This window comes from Pyrus communis, chromosome 7 (assembly GCF_963583255.1).
Source record: "Pyrus communis chromosome 7, drPyrComm1.1, whole genome shotgun sequence".
Taxonomy (NCBI): Eukaryota; Viridiplantae; Streptophyta; class Magnoliopsida; order Rosales; family Rosaceae; genus Pyrus; species Pyrus communis.
In genome coordinates this window covers 19,080,680-19,095,993 of record NC_084809.1, presented here as the reverse complement: position 1 = coordinate 19,095,993, position 15,314 = coordinate 19,080,680, and positions in this window count along the sequence as shown.

Below are 15,314 nucleotides of genomic sequence, written 5' to 3'. Positions count from 1 at the left end.
ATACTTTAGATTCCGCCTGTATTATTAGAGACGATGATCGCCTTTATTTTATGTTTCTATACTTTGAACCAATCCTCGCATATAAATACATCTAAAATGTGTAAGTTGCGTGTAGCGTGCCGTGATTTAAAAAGTGTCTTTCGCACGTGCTTGAGAACACCGTAATAGGCATTGCTGTGTGTGAGAGAGTATCCACGTCAACAACTTCAATTTATTGCTTCCAATTAGGTGCAGTCATCTTCTAGATTTCATACCTCACCTCCAAACTTGGTATCATACTTTCTAACTACTCAATAAGAGAACAATTAAAACGTATTATATTGTCATAGTGACTTGTCCGTGTAACTAAATGGACAATTCAAACATCTTAGAATGGATGCAGTGCCGTTCATGGGAGCAACGAAACTCCTTTTCAAACTACTACAACTTCTATAGAAGGATAGCTAGCGGTTAAGTATGACTAAAGAGATAAAAAAAAAAAAAAAGAAAAGACAGGAACCTTCTAGCTAGCATTCCATCCATATTTTCATCAAATTCATCTTTACAATCTGTTTTAATTACAATCTGTGCATTTTATTTAATTTCGTCAAAAACTAAATCCCCCTTTACTTTAGTGTCCAATTTAGTTAGAAAGTGTCTTAGTTTGTGTTTCTAAGTGTTTTGATTCAAGTTATTACCCAAATTCATCCAAATTAGTGAAAGTGCTCAAAACTGCCCAGAAAGTGTTTTTAAGGCAGTTTTGAGTGTTTTGGGGCTGTTTTGAGTCTTTTGGTTAGTTTTAATGTTTTTATTGTTTAGTTTTGCATTCTTTGAGTCTAGTTTAGTGTTTTAACCTTTGTTTTACGTTTTTGAGTCAGTTTCCAAGTGATTTAGCAATCCCTCCTAATCCCCGGTTTTGAACGATCCCTACTTATACATATACTACAATTGTCAACAGAGGGTTTTAATTTGTGTGCTTAAATATTTCGCATCAATGATTCGACAAGTGGGGAAAAACTTCTCCAGAAATGCCCTCTTCATACTCTCCCATAATGTGACGGTTCCGGGAGCTAGTTCATACAACCAATCTTTGGCTTTGTCCATTAAAGAGAATGGAAAATCCTTCATCTTCAAAATACTTCCATCGACGTTGACAGGAGTCATGCTTGAACACACCACCTCGAATTCTTTCAGATGCTTGTTCGGATCCTCCATGGACAACCCATGGTATTTTGGAATGTGGTGGAGCAAACTTGACTTCAACTCGAACTCTTCGGTCTTACCTTGGGCAGGTGGGGGATATTGGATACACAAAGGTGTGGCATTATCCAATCCCGACGCAGAAAGCTCCTTGAGTGTCCGGTTGTCCACGACCATGCCTTGTGGTTCTTCAAAAATCCTTGCCGTGGCCTCTCCTTCCTCTTCTAGGACTTGTTCTTCAAGGTCAGGTTCCGGGCTTGGTGGATTTGATTCGTGTTGCTTCCTTTTTCGTCTCAAAGTCCTCTCAAAATCGCTATCAAAGTCCAAGATATGCTCACGAATCGGTTGAGAACTCCGAGTCATACACTAGTACCTAAAACAAGAAAAACAAAACAAGGTCAGAAACTTTAACAAATTAAAATAAACAGAAAGTAAACAATCCAAGGGATTAGCAAAGTTGCTAATCCCCGACAACGGCGCCAAAAATTTGATGCGAAATATATAAGCACACAAATTAAAACCCTCTTTTGACAATTGTAGTATATGTATAAGTAGGGATCGTTCTAAACCGGGGATTAGGAGGGATTGCTAAATCACTTGAAAACTGACTCAAAAACATAAAACAAAGGTTAAAACACTAAACTAGACTCAAAGAATGCAAAACTAAACACTAAAACACTAAAACAAACCAAAAGACTCAAAACAGCACCAAAACACTCAAAACTGCCTTAAAAACACAATCTGGGCAGTTTTGAGCACCTACACTAATTTGGACGAATTTGGTTCATAAATTGAATCAAAACACTTAGAAACACAAACTAAGACACTTTCTAACTAAATTGAACACTAAAGTAAAGGGGGATTTAGTTTTGACGAAATTAAACCAAAGTGCACAGATTGTAATAAAAACAGATTGTAAATACGAATTTGATGAAAATATGGATGGAATGCTAGCTAGAAGGTTCTTCTCCACTGATGCGAAATATATAAGCACACAAATTAAAACCCTCTTTTGACAATTGTAGTATATGTATAAGTAGGGATCGTTCTTAACCGGGGATTAGGAGGGATTGCTAAATCTCTTGGAAACTGACTCAAAAACGTAAAACAAAGGTTAAAACACTAAACTAGACTCAAAGAATGCAAAACTAAACACTTAAAACACTAAAACAAACCAAAAGACTCAAAACAGCACCAAAACACTCAAAACTGCCTTAAAAACACAATCTGGGCAGTTTTGAGCACTTTGACTATTTTGGACGAATTTGGGTAATAAATTGAATCAAAACACTTAGAAACACAAACTAAGACACTTTCTAACTAAATTGGACACTAAAGTAAAGGGGGATTGAGGTTTTGACGAAATTAAACAAATAGCACATAATGTAATTCAAACAGATTTTAAATATGAATTTGATGGAAATATGGATGAATGCTAGCTAGAAGGTTCTTCTCCACACATGTCACACTTGCATACAAGATGATTTTCAGTTGGTCTTTCGATAAATTATGAAACTCAACACCCCAGGTTAATTAGGTTCGCTTAAATTAACCTTCAAGTTCTCCTTAAGTTAATGAATTGGATGGGACAGCGCATACACAATTCAAAACATTCTCCAAAAGTCCTTTACGTGAAAAGCACAATAAAGATACAATCAAAGATCATTAAGCAACATGAAAACTATAAGTGTTGACGAGGCATTCGTTACTATGATGAGCATGAAACTAGTGCCAAGAATTCATTTAACGCGATTGTTTATAAGCAACCTCCACTACTTGTGAATATAAGTTTATAACTATTAGGTGAAACTCACTTATATTCTAGCGTCATATTCATGCATGAAAACTAAGCGTGCACTCTCAATAAACATACGTAAATAAGTTATCAATCAAACAGTTAAACGAATTGAATCCACAACTCATGAAATTCCAACCAAAGGTAATCAATTTATATTGCAAGCATAAACATGGTTTCGAATCACCCCCTAGCTAACTAGGGGTTTAGCCTCTCATGTTCACAGAAAGAGAAACAAAATTGAAATTAAACATGAAGAACAAAAGATTGATTACACCTAAAACGCCCAAGGAATCCACTTGAATTTCTGCACGTTTAAGGTCCTCTTTCTTCTTCTCCTTGCTGCGGCAGAGATGGTGTGGGTGGTTTTTGGATGTTATTTTGGGTAGGGAATGGATTTAGGGAGGTGAAGGGTTGCGGCAAGGGGTGTGGGTGATGTATGGGAAGCTGCGGCAAAGGTGGGTAATGGCTGATTTGGATGGGGAAGCTATGGATTGAATGGAGAAAGGGGTATGGTGGCTGCGGCAAGGGAGTGAATGTGGCTGAATGTGAGAGAATGAATAATCAATGAATGAAGAGAGACTAGGGTGGAATAAAGGGTACGGCTCAGATTAGAAGGCTTAGGGTTTATGGATGGGAATTGCGGCTGAGATGATTTTGTGGCTGAAAGCCACAAAGAATGAATCAAAGAAGAGAATATAGGGTGCGGCTAGGTGGTGGAAAACCTAGGGTTTCAGAAATTCAAACCCTAGTTTATTTTTATTAACTAAAATTAATTTAAAGGCTGCTAGAATTAGGGAATTAAATCAGAAATTAAAGGGGATGGCTGCAATGTGCGGCTAGGGTTGAGTTTAGGAAGGGAAATAGGGTTTAAGTACATAAATTTGGACCTAAATACCCCCCTTGCACGGCAAGGGAAGGGGAGAAGAGAAAAGGGCACGGCAAGGGTGTTTAAGGGGCCTAGGGCCTTCGTTTTGTGTCCTAAAGTGCCTACAAGGCCTTCAAAGTGGCTAGAAAATACGGCCGTTTAAGATTAGGAAAGGTTACCAAAACGGGAAACCTAGGGTTAACTTTCCTACTTCAAGTAGGAATCCTTGTTTGAGTAGGAATCCTCGTTTTGGTAGGAATTCATCGTTGGAGTAGGAATTCATCGTTTCTTCAAGTCTTCAACTCATTCATTCCTCTTTTGCTCCAAAAGGCTCCAATTTGCATCTTCTTGCACACTTTGGCCTTATAATATGAAAATACACAAAAGTGACTTTAAACACTAAAATCACTAAGGAAACATAACATAAATGCACGAGAACAAGCTAGTTAAGTCGCATGAATATGCTCCTATCAAATTCCCCCACACTTAACATTTGCTAGTCCTCGAGCAAAACAAAACAACTAAAGAATAAGACGAAACAAAACAAACAAAACAAAACCTAAACCTTCCAACGTTTGCCTTAGGGATTTCCAATGAAACATGACATGTCAAAGATCATTACTCGCATAGCTTTTAGTCTTCCTTCCCCTCGAGCACATACTTAATTATAGTCACCATTCACTAGTTCGCATTTAATCAATTAAAACACATTTTGAATGTAGTAACATGCCTTAGAGAATTCCCTCAACTCCTCACTAGTTATGCACTCGATTTTCACTCAGATTTTCTGACTACACACCCTACACTAGTTATATGTGAGAAGATTGATGTAAACATGAAAGACTAGTACTCACATATGTTATAACAAAGAACACAATTTCTGGAGTAATTAAACATGTTTAGATATGATCTCATGAATGGAATGCTACTACTTAGATGCGAGAACCAGTGACACCATATGCTCATACCAAATTCAAACTCCACAAATTGAAATGCACAACACTCAAGATAGAAGTCAAGGGTTGTAACGGGGCTTGGGGTATTGGCTAACAAGGAAAGATAGGGATAAACAAAAGTTCTTTAAGCCATAGTGAGCAAAGTAATGAATTAGACACTTAGAATTCCCATTAGAACGCAAAAATCAACTTTGAACACCCAAGTGGAAGTTACACAAACTTAGGGCCATATTCATTGTTTTGGGCCCTTACTTCAACACACAATACTTTGGAACTCTTTTCACTTCTTTTTTTTTTTTTTCCTTTTCTCTTTTTTTCACAACTTTTTTTTTCTTCTTCTAGCCGTGCCTATGGCACATTAACTCACATATATACTCCTTCCCCCACACTTATTTTCTGCAACACATAAATCAAAAGGAATTCATTCATGCTTACTATGCTTCAAGAACAAGGGTATGGGTGGTCCTAATCTAGGCTAGGTGAGGATGATATGGGTTAACAAAGAACATGGCTAACACGGCTCAATGGGGTTAAACTTAAACACAAAATGAGTGAAGGGCACACGACTATTTGGCTTTGGTGGTGATCACTACACAACTTCATCTTGACTATTTGTTATGCAAATCAATAACATGCTTTGAATGAAATGGGCATGAGTTCTAGCATTTGGAACTAAGTGATGAAACGCCTTCTAAGTAGTAACCAAGCAAAGAATAATGAGATCATGCAACGACTTTAGAAAACAATAATGCACAGATTTTAACTCTCCAAATAACGTTTAGGCTCAAGTCTCACAAGGTTGTAGCGTTAGTTTGAGTTCATTCCTTCAAGCATGTTACAAAAACTAATTTCTCTTTGTGATTACATGTGAATTCGTAAACTATAACTACAAACAAGCATAAACCAAAGAGTATATCAAACGTCCATCCATGCTTGTAACTTTCTTTAACCATCATGCAATTAAAAATCAAATCCTCATCATTGTGTTGGAAGGTACCCTACGACACAATCAAACACACAAAAACAACTCTTTTTGGGTTTTTCAAAGCAATTTTTCAAATTTTTAGGGGATTTTCGGATTTTTAAGTCAACACACTCTAAAACACTCTAACATGGCTTGAAAACAGCAAGGAACAACATTGGAAGTTATGGGTGATAAAATCCCACGAATTTGCATCAACAACATTAGTTACCCCCCCCCCCCCCCCACACTTAAATCAAACATTGTCCTCAATGTTTTAAGCCTAAAATCACACCAAACAAAAGCAAACACACAAACAGCAACTAAACACACTAAACATGGTAGAATGTAAATAACAAAGAGAAGAGGTTAGGGACGTAAATCTGGTTATGGAGTGTAGATTCCATCTTCTCCTTGGTGATTGCATGGGTTGCCTCCCACGAAGCGCTTGCTTTAACGTCTTGCAGCCGGACGATGGTATGCTCATTCCTCACTTAGGGCCCACGGCATGGAGGGTGATGTCCTCCACAACCTGCCCTTCAACACTTTGATGATATGGCTCAATGAATGGGAGGGGATAGTGATCCTCCCTGATGGTGGTGTTTTGGTTCCGAAAGTCCATGTAAATGTTCCCACCACCTTTATATCGGTTGGGCATCTGCACCAAAGAAGGTAACACCCTATTATTTGAAATGGGAATTGAAATTGGGCTTGACGACTTACAAACATATTGTAGTGAAGGCTCAAGATCGGCAGCCCTATCAACAATGTCACCATGGCTACTTTCGGCCATATTGGGTGGTTGTAGGGCAATCACTCCAAGTTCTTTTCCAATGGTGGTTCTTGATACATCCTTCGTGATAAGTGTGGCTCCTTTCGACCCTTTGTCCTTATGCACATCTATGACAAAACAAGAATGACTATCGTTAGGATTCTTAATAGAGTCATAAACATTGAATTTAATTACATCACCACCAAACTCCATTGTTAGTGCTCCTTTGGCCACATCAATCTTGGTTTGGGCCTAGCAAGAGTGGCAACGATGGAGCATGGCTCGAATCCTCCATTTCTAAGACATAGAAATCTGCAGGAAATATGAGATGATTGACCTGCACTAAAACATCCTCAAGGACTCCCTTGGGATAAACATTAGAACGATCGGCCAATTGAATTACAACGCCATCTTTTTTTAACTCACCAAGGTTCATAGATGCATAAATGGAATATGGCATGACATTAATAGAAGCACCTAAATCTAACATGCATTGTTCAAATTTAGTGTTTCCAATTATGCATGGGATAGTAAAGCTCCCTGGATCCTTACATTTTGGAGGTAACTTTCGTTGCAAAACCGCGAATACATTTTCACTTACTTTCACAACTTCTTTGTTTGCAATTCTTTTCCTAGTTGTGCATAACTCTTTTAAAAACTTTGCATACCTGGGCACTTGCTTGATTGCATCCAAAAGAGGTATGTTGACTTGAACTTTCCGAAATGTCTCAAGGATGTCCTTCTCGGCTTCTTCTTTCTTTGTTTGCATAAACCTACTAGGAAAAGGCACATTCAGAGGAAAAACATTAGTAGGAACCGAATTTGACACATTCTTACCCTTTTTGGCCGAATTGGACATTTTTGGATCAATAAAAGCTTGCGGCAAAGGTGTTTCCACCTTTTCCGTGGGGTGGCTTGCTTCCTTCTCTTCAATTCTCAAATTTTCATCCTCGTTAGGACCTGATGGTGATGGTGTAGGACCTGCCCCAACTTGTTTTCCACTTCTCAAGATGATTGCATTGGCCGTTTCGAACCCTCGCTTTGGGTTTGGAATGGTTGAGCTTGGGAGCTTGCCTTGGTCTCGGAATTGGCCTACAAACTCCGCAATCTGCCCAATTTGTTTCTCCAATTGATCCACCCTTTTTTCTTGATTTTGCATTGCCTTGGCTTGATTCTCTTGCCCCTGAGACAAATTAGTTAGTAACTTGAGAAGTGTATCATTGTCTAGGGACGTACCTGAAGCATTTGGGGCAGATTGTTGTGGAGCATGTGTGGGTGCGAATGGCTTAGTGAAGAAACCCGGGGGTTGTTGTCTAAAGCCTCCTTGTTGTGGTGGTTGTTGGGGCTCCCTCCATTTGAAGTTTGGGTGGTCTCTCCAACCTGGATTATAGGTGTTAGAATACGGATCGTTCCTTGGTTGGTTTTGGCCTTGAAATCCAATTGCATTTGCGCTCTCCCATCCACCATTTTCGATGAGTTGTGGGCACTTCTCAGAAGCATGTCCTTGGATAGAACACACCCCGCATACAATTGGTCCTTGCATCCTCATTCCTTCGGCCATCTGAGACACAATGGAAGTAAGATTAGCTAATTGTGAATGAATGTCGGGTGTGGAACTTACCTCATGTACTTGCTGCCGTGGGGGTCCTCTTTGGCCTACTCCTTCGTATTGTTGAGCGTTCAACGCTCGGTTAGCAATCAAAACCTTGGCCGCTATGGGTGTCTTGTCCACCAATGCTCCACCCACTGAGGCATCGAGCATTTGACGTTCGATTGGTAGGAGCCCCTCGTAGAAGTATTGGAGAAGTAATTCCTCCTTCATCTGATGCTGTGGACAAGAAGCAACAAGGGTTTTAAAACGTTCATAATACGTAGGAAAAGACTCACCTTCTTCTTGTTGGATTCCACTTATTCTTTTACGTAAAAGGATGATTCGAGAAGTTGGGAAAAACTTCTCCAGATATGCCCTCTTCATACTCTCCCATGATGTGACGGTTCCGGGAGCTAACTCGTACAACCAATCTTTGGCTTTGTCCATTAAAGAGAATGGAAAAGCCTTCATCTTCAATATACTTCCATCAACGTTGACGGGAGTCATGCTTGAACACACCACCTCAAATTCTTTCAGGTGCTTGTTCGGATCCTCCATGGACAACCCATGGTATTTCGGAATATGGTGGAGCAAACTCGACTTCAACTCGAACTCTTCAATCTTCCCTTGGGCAGGTGGGGGATATTGGATACACAATGGTGCGGTATTATCCAATCCCGAGGCCGAAAGCTCCTTGAGTGTCCGGTTGTCCATGGCCATGCCTTGTGGTTCTTCAAAGATCCTTGCCGTGGGTTCCTCCTCCTCTTCTAGGACATGTTCTTCAAGGTCAGGTTCCGGGCTTTGTGGATTTGGTTCGTGTTGCTTCCTCTTTCGTCTCAACGTCCTCTCAAAATCGTTGTCAAAGTCCAAGTTATGCTCACGAATCGATTGAGAACTCCGAGTCATGCACTAGTCCCTAAAACAAGAAAAACAAAACAAGGTCATAAACTTTAACAAACTAAAATAAACAGAAAATAACAATCCAAGGGATTAGCAAAGTTGCTAATCCCCGGCAACGGCGCCAAAAATTTGATGCGAAATATATAAGCACACAAATTAAAACCCTCTTTTGATAATTGTAGTATATGTATAAGTAGGGATCGTTCTTAACCGGGGATTAGGAGGGATTGCTAAATCTCTTGGAAACTGACTCAAAAACGTAAAACAAAGGTTAAAACACTAAACTAGACTCAAAGAATGCAAAACTAAACACTTAAAACACTAAAACAAACCAAAAGACTCAAAACAGCACCAAAACACTCAAAACTTCCTTCAAAACACAATCTGGGCAATTTTGAGCACTTTGACTATTTTGGACGAATTTGGGTAATAAATTGAATCAAAACACCTAGAAACACAAACTAAGACACTTTCTAACTAAATTGGACACTAAAGTAAAGGGGGATTGAGGTTTTGACGAAATTAAACAAATAGCACAGAATGTAATTCAAACATATTTTAAATATGAATTTGATGGAAATATGGATGAATGCTAGCTAGAAGGTTCTTCTCCACACATGTCACACTTGCATACAAGATGATTTTCAGTTGGTCTTTCGATAAATTATGAAACTCAACACCTGATGCGAGATTTATACGCACACAAATTAAACCCTCTTTTCGTCAAATTGTAGTAAGTATATAAGTAGGGATCGTTCTGGACCGGGGATTAGGAGGGATTGTTAATCACTTGGATTTGACTCAAAAACGTAAAAACGTAATAATAAACACTAAACTAGACTCAAAGAATGTAAAACTAAACTTTAAAACACTAAGACAAACCAAAGACTCAAAATGCTTTTAAAAACACAAACTAAAATGATTTCTAACTAAATTGACATTAAAGTAAAGGGGGATTTAAGTTTATACGAAATTAAATTAAATGAACAAATTAAAACAGAATGTAAATATGAAATTGATGAAATAGAATGGATGAGTGCTAGCTAAGGGGGTCATCTCCACATATGTTACACTTGCATAATAAAAAGATTTCCAATTACATTTCAATAAATTATGAATTCTCATCACCCCAAGTTAATTAGGTCCGCTTAAATTAACCGTCAAGTTTTCCTCAAGTTAATGAATTGGATGGGTTAGCGCAACGCAATTCACTACATTCTCCAAAAGTCCTTTACGTGAACAGCACAATAAAGATACAATCAAAGATCATTAAGCATTATGAAAACTATAAGTGTTGACGAGGCATTCGTTACTATGATGAGCATGAAACTCGTGCCAAGAATTCATTTAACGCGATTGTTTATAAGCAACCTCCACTACTTGTGAATATAAGTTCATAACGATTAGGTGAAACTCACTTATATTCTAGCGTCATATTCATGCATGAAAATTAAGCGTGCACTCTCAATAAACATACATAAATAAGTTATCAATCAAACGGTTAAACAAATTGAATCCACAACTTATGAAACGCAATTAGAAGTAATCAAATCAAAATGCAAGCATAAACATTTATTTCGAATCCCCCCTAGCCAAGGGGGTTTAGTTTATTATAACTTTGAAATCAAAGAAATACCTAAACATTCCAACAACTCAAACTTGAATTGTATGAACGTTTAGGCACTCTTCTCTTCCTCTTCGTTGTAGCACAAGGTCTAGGGATAGTTTGATGGTGTGAATGGTTTGGGGAGTGGTGGAGGAATGGAAGAGGAGTGGTGGAATATGGAAGGATGGTGTTTGGATTTGTAGGGGAGCTCACGGCAAAGAGAAGGAATGGAAGTGTTTGTGGTGTGTTGTGTATGAAATGAGATGTTCATGAATGAATGAATGCAAGGGTATTTATAGGAGTAGTGGAGGGAACATATGGCTATGTCATTTGTAGGTGAAGTAAGTGTGTGAGGTTGGTGAAGTAAGTGGAGGTTGTAGGTGAAGTAGGTGGATGTTGTAGGTGAAGTAGGTGGATGTTGTAGGTGAAGTGGATGTTGTAGGTGAAGTAGGTGGATGTTGTAGGTGAAGAAGGTGGATGTTGTAGGTGAAGTAGGTGGATGTTGTAGGTGAAGTGGATGTTGTAGGTGAAGTAGGTGGATGTTGTAGGTGAAGTAGGTGGATGTTGTAGGTGAAGTAGGTGGATGATATGTTAAGTGATAAGTGATAAGTGATATGATATGTGGTTATGATATGATAAGTGGTTAAGTGGTGATGATAAGTGATAAGTGATTAAGTGATATGATATGTGGTGATGATAAGTGATAAGTGCATGTGGGTTAACTAATGAAGGAAATGCATGTGCAATGACAATGTGTTAGAATGGATGTGTGTTATGCATGGCATGATTGGGATTAGGAAAGGTTTAAATGTCCTAAAACTAAAGAGAACAAGGTTCCAACACTTTGGCTCCAATTAGGTCTTCAATTTCGTCCAACACTTTGGCTTCAAGCATAAGCTATCCGTCCTTAGCCCAAAAGTGCTCCAAAAGTCTCCAAAATGCATCTTTTTGCTCCTTTAGCCCTTTGGACCTACAAACACACGAAAATAGCTTAAAGTACTAAAATAACTAAAGAAACATAACGTAAATGTACGAGAACAAGCCATTTAAGTCGCATAAATATGCTCCTATCAAATACCCCCACACTTAGATTTTGCTAGTCCTCGAGCAAAACAGAAAAACAAAACAAAAAGAACAAAACACAACCTACACCTTCCAATAATCGTATCAGGACTTCCAATGCACATGACAAGTTAAAAATCATTATTCTCACAGATTTGAGCCATCTTTACACTTAAGTACATTCTTAATCATAGTCACCACATACTAGTTCACAATTAAGCATTTAAAACCATGTTTTGAATGTAGTAACATGCCTTAGAGAATTCCCTCAATTTCTTACTAGATGTACTCTTGTTTTTCACACAGATTTTCTGACTACACACCCTACACTAGGTATATGTGAGAAGATTGATGTAAACATGTAGACGAACACTCACATATGTTATAATAAGGAAAGCATTTTCTGGAGTTAATAAGCATGTTTAGATATGATCTCATGAATGGAATGCTACTACTTAGACGCGAGAACCAGTGACACCATAAGCTCATACCAAGTTCAAACTCCACAATTGAAATACATAACACTCAATATAGAAGTCAAGGGTTGTAACGGGGCTTGGGGTAATTGGCTAAAAATGAAAGGTAAGGATAACAAACGTTCTTCAAGCAATAGTGAGCAAAGTATTGAATTAGGCACTTAGAATTTCCTTTAGAATGCAGAAGTCAACTTTGATCACCCAAGGGGGAATTACACAGAACTTAGGGCCATATTCATCTTTTTTGGACCCTTTCTTCAACCATCAACGCTCGTGAGTTCATTTTCACTTATTTTCATTTTTTTTTTTTTTAATTTTTTTAAGCTCTTTTTTCTTTCTTTCTTTCTTTTCTCTTTTTTTTTTTTTTTTTTTTCTTTTCTTTTTCTTTTCTTTTGAATCTCAAAACATAAACACTTAAACATTCTCTCCCCCACACTTATTTTCTTTCATAATGTAACTCAAAAGGAATTCAATTAAGTCATGCTCACTATCTTTTAAGAACAAGGGTGGGGATTGTCCTAAACTAGGCTAGGTGAGGAAATTGTGGGTAAACAAAGAATAAAGGCTAAACAAGGCTCAACGGGGTTAAAACTTACAACATATACGAAGTATGGGAAGTAAGGCTATTTGGCTATGGTGGTGGTCACTACACAACTTCTTCTTGAATATGTGTTATGCAAATCAATAACATGCTTTGAATGAAATGGGCATGAGTTCTAGCATTTAGTTTTATCATGATACAATTGCATTCTAAGTAGCAACCAAGCAAGGAATAATGAGATCATGCAACAACTTTAGAAAATAAAGAATCACAGAAAATAACTCTCCAAAGAAAGTAATGGCTCGAGTCTCACAGGGATGTAGCGTTTGTTTGAGTTTCTTCCTTCAAGCATGTTACAAAAACGAATTTTTCTTTTATGATTGCATGTGAAGTCATACATTATAACCATAACCAAGCATATACCAAGAGTAAATCAAACTTTTCTCTATGTTTATAACTCTTTCTAACCGTCATGCAATTATAAACCAAATCCTTATCATTGTGTTGGAAGGTACCCTAAGACACAAACACACAAAAACGACTTTTAAAACAACTCTTTTTGGGTTTTTCAAAACAATTTTTCAAATTTTTATGGGATTTTCGAATTATAAAACAAAACACACTAAAACACTCTAAAACAACTTAAAAACACCTTAAAACAGCAAGGAACAACATTAGAAGTTATGGTGGATAAAACCCTACGAATTTGCATCAAAACACTTTAGTTACCCCCCCCACACTTAAATCAAACATTGTCCTCAATGTTTTAAGCATAGATTCACACAAAACATAAGTAAACACACAAAAAGCAACTAAACATTTTAAACATGGCATAATGTAATTAACAAAGAGAAGAGTTTAGGGACGCAAATCTGGTTATGGAGTGTAAATTCCCTCTTCTCCTTGGTGATTGCATTGAGGCTTTGATCTTTGTGATTCCACATGCTTACTCTTGAACTGGTTTCTGCCCATCGTTGATTTTCCTTTGTGCTACTTCTTGAACTGGGCAGCAGGATGGTTCTTTTGGTTTCCCCCGAAGGTCTGAGCTTCCTCCTGTTATCTGTTTCTTTGTTCAATCTTTGCAGGAGTGGTCCCTTCTCTGGAAGTGTATCAACCGTTGAAGATGACTACTCGAGAGCAACGCTAGGTAAGCAATCAGGAATAGATTCCAGGCAGTTGGCTCCAGATCGGAAGACTGACTCCAAGTGCCGGCTGATTGCTTCTTTTACTTTGCCATGCAAGTAAGAACAAGGACAAAGAAAAAGACAGGGAAAGAGCATGATATGAGATACTTTTGCTTTTGACCTTGATGATATGAGATACCTTTGCTTTGAAGAAGCGGTGAATGAATCAGCACATGCTTCAATCCGCCGTTTCCTCCTGGGTCATATGTACTCCAGGCATCTGGTATCATCTTTGGGGAAGAAGAAAGAATTGAGTATTTTGAAAGGCTTTGCTGGGAGTGCGCCCTCAGAGGTGAGGGAGAGTTCGGCATTTTCTTCAGGTTTGCCCTACCATAAAAGACGAAGGTCGACATATATAGAGATAATATCAAGTGGTGGTACTTTTTACCCTTGTCGACAAACGTTTTGATCCCGCAAATCCGGCTCTTTGAAATAGTGGCGCCTCTTCGATCTTTGAATACGCCTCTTCGATTTCTGAGCAGGCGCCCCTTCGATTTCTGAACGACGCCCCTTCGCTTTCTGAACGACACGTGGTAGTGCAGATGCGGCTCCTTTTGACAAAGCTGCACGCGTCTTCTGAAAAGCAGAGAAAGCATCGCCGAACTTTGCGCTTGTCGGCTAAAGATGTGTAGATGCGATGATGGCCTCCACGTGTTTTCAGCTTTGTCATAAATCTTTTGACAAAGTTGAACGCGTTTTCTTGAAAAGCCGAGGGGGCGTCGCCTAAATTACGCCGGAAAATCCGGCTCTTTGAATCGGTGGACGCGTCGTCTTGGCTTTTTATAGAGCTATCAATCACCCCAACACACACACTCTGAAGATTTCCCATTCCTGAAACTCGACTCCGGCCCTTTGTGAAATTTTAACTCCATCCACCCCTTCTCTTTGAACATCGTTGAAAAAAAATGGCGAACTCATCGAACCTTAGCTTAGATTTGAGTCTCAGCAGCGATCCGGTTGCGCCCCGTCAAGGTAATGTATGGCGCCCTTCTTTTTTATCTTCTAACGGTCCTCTTTCAGGTGAAGACTCTGTGATGCAGGACGCCACAACAGCTACAATAGTAGCTAAAAACCTCCTCACTCCAAAAGATAGTAGGCTGCTGTCAGGACGGTCCGATGAGTTGGCCGTTCAAGAGTCCCTCGCACTTAGTGTTCAGTGTGCGAGTTCTGTGTCCAACATGGGCCAACGCCTGCTTGCCCGCTCCCGTCAGGTGGAATCATTGATGGCAGAGGTGGAAAGTCTCAAGCAGGAGATCAAACTGCTTAAGTACGAGAATAGAAGTTTGCACGTGCTTGCCAACAACTATTCGACGGGTATGAAGAGGAAGCTTGATGAGCTACAAGAATCCAATGGTCGGATGCAAAGTGACCGTCAAACTGACCGTCAAAGGCTTGCGGCTTACTTCCAGAGGCACATTTTTCC